The following is an 8,057-nucleotide window of genomic DNA, read 5'->3' on the forward strand; positions in this document are numbered from 1 at the left end:
AATTCGAGTCAAAACATTCCAAATTCAAATCACAATGCCAAGGGATTAAAGAGCACCTAGGAGAGTAGGCAAAACAATTCTCAAAAAGTGCCCGATGTCCGCCCAAACAAGTTTTTGTAAAACCCAAGTGATATTTTAAATCAGCCCTATGTGATACTTTCTAGTATCGTATGACCTTTCTCAAGAAGGGGAACAACACTTTTAGGGTTTGGGAAATACTTCTTACAAGGGCGTATGATACTTTACAAGTATCGTATGACACATCTTCAAAGGAGGTGTGATACTTAAGAGTATCACATGACATTTCTTCATAAAGGGTATGATACTTTCCAATATCGCATGATAGAACTCATTTGGGCATGTGAAACTTTAAAGTATTGCCCCATGCTGACACATGATCACCTAGGAAATGCAAGAAATGCTCCAAGGAAAAACTAAAGGGTTAAACAAGGTTCAAAACCTCCACACCAGGGAGTACTAGATCCACAATTCCAGGTGTAAACACTCGAATATAATATTGAAAGATGAAAACTGCATCTAACCATCTAACAAGTAGTAAAAGGGAAATAACTAAAAGCAACATCATAGTGTACAAAAGTAACATTGTAATAAACTGAAACAACCAAGTACACAATTCCTCCCAATTGCAATAGCATCATAAGACCATCATAGGTCCTAGCCATCCCCATGTGTAACATCCCAAACTATCGACCAGATCGTCGGTGTTATCTTATGAGGATACCACTACTAAAATGTGCTACAACATAAGAATAAGGAAATCTAACATGCTAGAAGTAAAGCATAAGATAATCTTACAAAACATATAACATCATTGATCATATGCTAATCATCATAGTAAGGAAATGCGTCCATAAACTAACATCCTCTAAACATGATATGCAAGGATTTCAATGAAAACATAGATCACAATAAAGCATACTTCGAAACCCAAAGTACCAAGTGAAAACATCTAGCAATGGTGGTACTAGAACAGGAGACCGTCTCTGTACATTGGTCCCCAACAGTGGTGAAAGTAGCTATGCCTTCCAACCATGTGGAACCCATAGGTACACTCCTGCCATGCTGATGAAGATAATGATCTAACCATAAATACACATAAAGCACAACATCCATGGCTAACACTTACGCTAGACAGTATGATGACTGAAACCAAGATCAAGAGACAATGCATAAACTACAGGTTCTAGTCAGATACTCAATGGGTCGCTAAGTAGGAGTGGACATCATGGAGAGTCGCTCAGCATCAACAAGCCCAAGCTTAGATTGTGTGGCTCAACTCCTCAATGAAGGCTCTCGCACATACATTTTACTATCTTAAGTTTTATTACCACCTAATGTTTTATTTAGTTATAACTTACTTAAAATTTTCTTTTCCAACCCACTGTGCAATGGTCACTAGACTGTGAGATAGAAGCCCCCTCCATATACTACCCTACCCTACCCATGCTCATCCAATGATGAGTGCCCATAGGCATGCATATTCCTAACCCAACCCCAATGATCATAACTTTCGAAATTAACACAAAAGATCGAGACTCGCAAGTCACTTGATAGATGTATGCACACGTACTCATGTGTAGTGCACCACCATCATGAAGATCATAACACAAGGACTAAATGAGAACACAATGTAGAAAAATCACTCAAACGGAAACATACTCAAGAGGATGGAAGTAGCATGCATCCCAATGCAACATAAAAGTGCAACAATGGTCTAATTGACATCCAAACGGATCGTCCATGTCCACAACCAATATCATGCCAAGAAAACCTAAGAAAATAGGGAGGCATGTAAAACGAGGTAAAAGTCCCAAAAAATAGAAAAGATAGAAATTAAAACACATTTGGTCCTTGGGTACAAAACCCTGGAAATCCAATAATATTTAGGTTTAGACACCGTATGCAAAAATGACCAGCAAAATGGTGTGAAACCCCAAACCCCCATTTCAAAATTAGGAAAAATATTCATACCTAACTAGTCAGGCAGAACTAACAAACATAAATGAAGGGGAACACTAGTTCTTAGCCTCTTAGCTAAAACAAAGCAGAAACAAGAAAACATAAAAGCCCTACCTAAAAACAAAAGGGGAAAAAATTGAAATTAGCCTAATAAAATAAAAAGCAAGGTCTCCTCGAGCCAGATCCAATGAGATTAACCTCATGAAGATCTCATGCTTATAGCTCTTAGAATGAACATAAGACCAATCCTTTAGAAAAGGATTTCAAAAAGAGCTCTCTAATTTCTAAATTGCAAAATTGAAAAGTGAGGAATTAAATTTCTCTTTCCATACTTACTCACTTTTTGAGTGAATAAATAATTAGGGAAAATAGCTAGTTAGGCTAGCTAAATTCTGAATCGATCTAAATGAAAACATGTTATTCCTCGTAATAGGAATTCACCTAAGGAAAAACTACCAAAAATTAAATCTGATAAAATTTAAAGCCCGAAAACCAAAATCACAGAAATTACCTTAACAACTTGCATGACAGTGCGAACCTCTAAATGCAGAGAAATACTCATTGGTCTAATCACATAATGCAAATGAGTCTGAATTTAACAAATCACCGGAAGGTTTAATTAAACATATAAATAAGATACATCGACCATAAAGGGACGAAATTGGTAAAATGAGTAGCTGAATCACTAACTCCATAGGCCATTGCCAGGGATATAAATCATGCACACTAAAACACACGATCAAGTGCAATTGCATATAATATGATAGCCAAAGCAATAATGCATTAAATGCCTAATTAATCCATTTACATCACTCACATTAACATATAGCATACTTGAAGCAAGAATGAAGTAAATCACTATAGCATAAAATCCATCACATAACATAATCAGAGACATGTCCAATAAACTAGATAACTAGATATATCATCATGAAGCATACTACCATTTCAAAATGGCATCAACATGCAAATATGATAAACTAAACAACATAGTAGTATAGCATCTATGATACTGAATCAAAGTGTAACATCTAACCCTCAGGTCATCTCAAGGTACATAAAATACGAGTATCAAGTATCTCTCGAATCAAAATAGACAAGGAACACACTACAAACATGAGAGGCACTATAGTTCATAAGATAAGAGAATTTCACACCTAAACCTACAATGAACTAGACATCAAGATTGCTAGAGCTCATGGTTAAACCATCCCAAGAGAATGATGGGATTTCCTATGTTTGATTAAAATTTAAAGATTGAAGACATAGTTTTGATGAAGTCTAAGGACTTGATAGAATTGAAACACAAGACAATGATGAATTTGAAGATTTTATATGTTAGTGAATTTTTGTGGTCAGTAGAAACCAGTTGCATACAAAAGTTTGTGGTTAGTTATAAGGCACATCATGAATGTAGAAGTTTATGGTAAACTAAAAACTATTTTAGAATTGCATTGATAAGAGGTAGTGCATGCAATAGTATTTGCGGTAGAAATTAAGGAGTGTTGACAAATGATTATTTCTCATTAGTTAAAACTGAAGTTTATTTCTTTGACAACAATTGTATATGCATTGATCATGCATTAGAAATCATGATCCAAGAAATAAGGATTGGTTATTTAGAACTTCAAGTCTATTTATATCTATTCTAGTTAATTCTAGAAATAAATTGTAACTATGAAATAAGTTTTGATATCTCCAGATTCAATGGATTGATGACAGTTTGTTGAGAGTCTGATTTATAATTCATCTTTGATTTTTCAGTGATGTAAAACTCTCAATAAATAAAAGATATTGTAATCAATTTCATTATCAATCAATAAAATCTCCTTTCTCTATTATAGCAACTTTTCTTGTTGTACTTATTTTTTCTTTTTATTCTTGTTGATGGAATAAAAAAGTTTACAAAAGAAAAATTTTGCGAGCCTTATATGGAAAAATAAAAAATGGGCTCAATTTTTTTTGATTATATTAAAGAATTCAACCCAATGAGGGATCTTGAAGAGAAGGCATATATAGGAGCAAATATAAGCTAGAAAGCCAAAATGATCATTGCGCAACTTAGAACGAGCTCACATCATTTGAGGTGTGAAACCAAGAGATTGATAATTCCAAAAGAGGAATGGGAAGAGAGAGTCTACCTATTTTATAGCACGGGAATGGTGGACATAGAACAACATTTGATCTTACATTGCCCTACCTACAACAACATTCGCTCCAGCTATGGGGATATTTTAGAAATGGGCAACCTAGATACTCTATTTGAGGAACCGCAGCTTGACAGGTCAACAAACTTAGTGGTCAACATTCACTATCAAAGAACAAATCTCTCGAAACAACTTCAAAAGAGCTAGGGTTCCGAGCGTTTCGCTATTTTTAGGCAGTTCCATAGGCTGCTAAAGCCTTGTGGACATTATTAAAATCTCTCATTCATTCATTCATTTCACTGCAGAATGACCCACATGTAGAACAAGTTAGCCTAATAGAGTATTATGAAGTGCCACAATAGCTTGAAACGTTATTAAAATCTCTCATTCATTCATTCATTTCATTGCCGAATGACCCACATGTTGAACAAGTTAGCCTAGTGGAGTATTATGAAGTGCCACAGTAGCTTGATTCCAAAGTACAATTCACAGTCTCTATGTGGCAAACTAACTAGTGTAAAGTCACTCCAGGTTTCTGTGTCGCAAGTGCCATGAATTTTGGCGAGCAATGGGTAAAGAATACGCTGTTTTGGTGCGATTTATTTTTCTTTCCGCCTTCAATAAGTGTGAAGCTGATCATTTTGGTACATTTTACATTTATTTACTTCACCTAGTATATGTAAAGTGATACGAGTTTGCCTTTTCAACAAGTTTTGTGCCCCAATCATCAAAAATCTTTGGTAGGCACTGAATGCATAGATGAAAAACAAGTTTATGAACAATCAACCATGAATTTTTCACCAAAGGGTTGTTCCTGAACGGTGTGGCTGCTGTGAGCCTGGTTCGCACATAATAAATAAAAAGTTCCAGAACTTTTAGGGACTGTATGAAGAACTTTTAGGGACCCATCTTCTTATGAAAAACATGCGCTCCTATCTTTTGACTAAATTTTATAAGTTTTAATTTGCTCTCGTAAGACCCCTGCCTCACAAAATTAAATCCTAGAGTAGAATGTATAAGACCGCTTGCTTAACCAATATCCCCGATCAAATCAAATCGCTAATTTAGATTGTCCAAACAGATCTAATGGCACTTGAGCATTTGCGGTGCTAGATTTAAGTTTGAAATGTTTTGTGTCCAGTTTGGCATTTTACACAGTTCAACGTTTGATTAGCTAGCAAGTTGAATATGGCCTCGAGAAAGTTGGAAAGGAGTTGCCGAACTCCACTGGGATGGCGTTTGGTGACTGTGGAAGAAGCGAATGACAAATTGGTATGGATAAAGCAGAGTAATTTGTTAGATGAATGGGACAGAGTCCGTCTTCTAAATGGCTGGATGGGGGGATCTGCTTACGACTTCAAAGTGGAAGAGGGTTTCAGAAGCTGTCTTGGATACGTGTTTGTCATTGAAACAACATTTCCCGAAATACCTAACGCAGGTCTGTCTATCATCTTTTGGCTTGATTAACTTGAATGCAATGTACTTGAATATAGATGATAAATATGATTTCTAAAAATTATAAAGCTTCATGGTAGTGTTGATTTTGCAATGTAAATATCATGCGGGTGCTTCTATATTATTCTAAAAAATATTACATGAATGCAGTCCTGTTCTCTGAAGTTCCTGAATTGAGTATAGAGGGAAGGAGTGCTGCGTTGTTGTTGTGCTGCGAAGACTAGAACGAGGAGGTCCTTGAATGGTTGATGCCGGGAAAGACAGAAGAGGGTCTATCTTTATGGGAAGGTAATGGAGCAGAAATGGCTAGGCAAAGTAGCAAGTGTAGTAGCCAGGGCGTCACAGGGTTTTCATGCAAAGGTCATACTTGCAAAAATGGATTCGTCGCTCGCTTCTTTCGAAGCTTTGATGAAATGCTTCGACGACACTCAAAAGTCTTTGAGAAAATTGAAGAGTGAGATTCAAAAGTGTGATGAAGGAAAGAATATTCCACATGGCGATTTACAGAAAATATTGAGGGAAATCCACCAAGTTGGAGATATAGCCTTCGATATTTTGGAATATGTATATAAATATCTTTGGATTCGACACAAGTGTGACCTCGACTCGGAAGGCCATTAATAATATAGTTGAGGTGGAAAACATGCATGCGTTTACCATGCTCTCACGCTACTACAGATTACATGAAAAAGTAGTAATGCATTCTGAAGCCGAAGACGATTGCCCAACTCTCGCATCCCTGCTTTACTACACCCATCATTTTTAAGAAATAATCTATGGTAGTTCTCCGACTGTCACACAAGACATGGCAAAAGAAGCCAACCGCGATTGCAACTCTAATGCCTTTAGCACCTTTCTTGTTAGGGTGGAAAAGAAAAGCAATGTATACATGGTAAAATGGCTCATACAGAATGGCATAGATCCCTCTAAAACACATTATAAAGGAAAAACAACATTGCACTATGCATTTTGCCAGCGGAATCAGTGCAATAAAGAGGTTGTTGGTCTTCTGGTTTCAGTGGAGAGAAAGGACAACATTAAAGCGAGCCTTCCCTTGGTAGATAGTAAGGACAATGAAGAAAACACACCTTTGGATTTTGCCCTGAGAAACAATGTGCCTGTGACTATGGTGGCATGGCTGCTGTCGCTATCCATCCAACCAAAATCTTATCTCAAGAAGCTGAACCTCTCATTGTATCTGCGGGTGTCTTCGCGAATGCGCTATCAGGAGCTTGTCCAAAAGCTGCTGGATGGAGGAGCCAATCCTTTTGAAGGAGACGATGAAGGTAAGACATCACTCCTCTACGCTGTCGAGGGTGAAGGTGAGAGAATGGCCTGGAAAATAATTGAGAAACTGTTGTTTGATAAAAAAAATAGGGTAGTATAAACTTGGAGAAAGCATCGGTGGGCGATAAACACGGAAGAAAAGTGCTTCATGTCTCAGCTTTCCTCGGATGGGAGTGGCTTTGTGCTTAGCTTTTAGAGGATAATAGAAGTATGATAGATAGCGTGGATCGTGATGGGCAGACTGCAATATACTATGCAGTAGCTGGAACTCATGACAATCCCCGTGTTCTAGACCTAATTTTAAGAGGAGAAGGTAAAAATCAAGTCTCAGTCAAAGATTTCAGCCAAACAACCCCTTTGCACATGGCTGCTGGTAGAGGCAACCTAAAGATGGTGGAAAAGCTTCTCTCGGAGATTCCAGAACAAGATCAGTGTCGTGATTATGTGGAGGCACCAGGCGTGCTGGGTCAAACAACACTGCACAAAGCAGTAAGTGGAGGCCAGAGGGGAATTGTTCAAGTGCTTCTCACGAATGGAGCCCATCCGTTGAAGGAGCATGACTGTGATGGAAAAACTGCTCTCCATTTTGCGAGTCAGGTAAATGGTGAAGTTGCCGTGAAAATAGCTGAGTTGCTTTTGGAAAGCTATAAACGGGATAAACAGAAAAACCTACTTCTGTTTGCCTCTGCAGTTGGAACTGGCTTACCCAATCCTTTGCTTGAGAAATATCTTGACGAAGAAAAATGCAAAATACAGGATACATTAGGACCGGAGAGTTTGTTCCAAGTAGCAACAAGATTAGGTGATATAGATATGACACAGGAGTTCATCACCAAGGGTGCAGATATTGTTCTCATTCACGATAACAATTGGAGAGGCCCTCTGCCAACCGAAGAAAAAAGCAATGTTGAAGATGGTATGTTTGATTGTACATTTCCCTTTTGATTCTTTTACCAGTCCAACAAATCAGTGTGCACTTGTGAATTATTGTTTTTTATTTTCATTTTTATAATTCAACGCAGTTCTGGACCAAATCAAGACCATTGTTGAGCAAGGGGCCGACAAACCGGCTCTTTAGGACAATCTTGGTAGGTGCAGTTTTGTTGATAATTGAAGACGAGCACGAATTCCCAAGTGAGATTTCATAACGTTTTCCCTTATAATATTGGGCAGGATGAAGTCCCTTTG

The 8,057-nt window shown here is 37.5% G+C and overlaps 1 pseudogene; it reads left to right on the top strand.

Annotated features, from left to right (window-relative positions):
* The first annotated feature begins 6,387 nt into the window (after positions 1–6,387).
* LOC149564285 (E3 ubiquitin-protein ligase KEG-like) lies at positions 6,388–7,635 on the top strand (annotated as a pseudogene).
* The last annotated feature ends 422 nt before the right edge of the window (positions 7,636–8,057 follow it).

This window comes from Cupressus sempervirens, chromosome 4 (genome assembly GCF_028749045.1).
Source record: "Cupressus sempervirens isolate cs-2001-9-10 chromosome 4, ASM2874904v1, whole genome shotgun sequence".
NCBI lineage: Eukaryota > Viridiplantae > Streptophyta > Pinopsida > Cupressales > Cupressaceae > Cupressus > Cupressus sempervirens.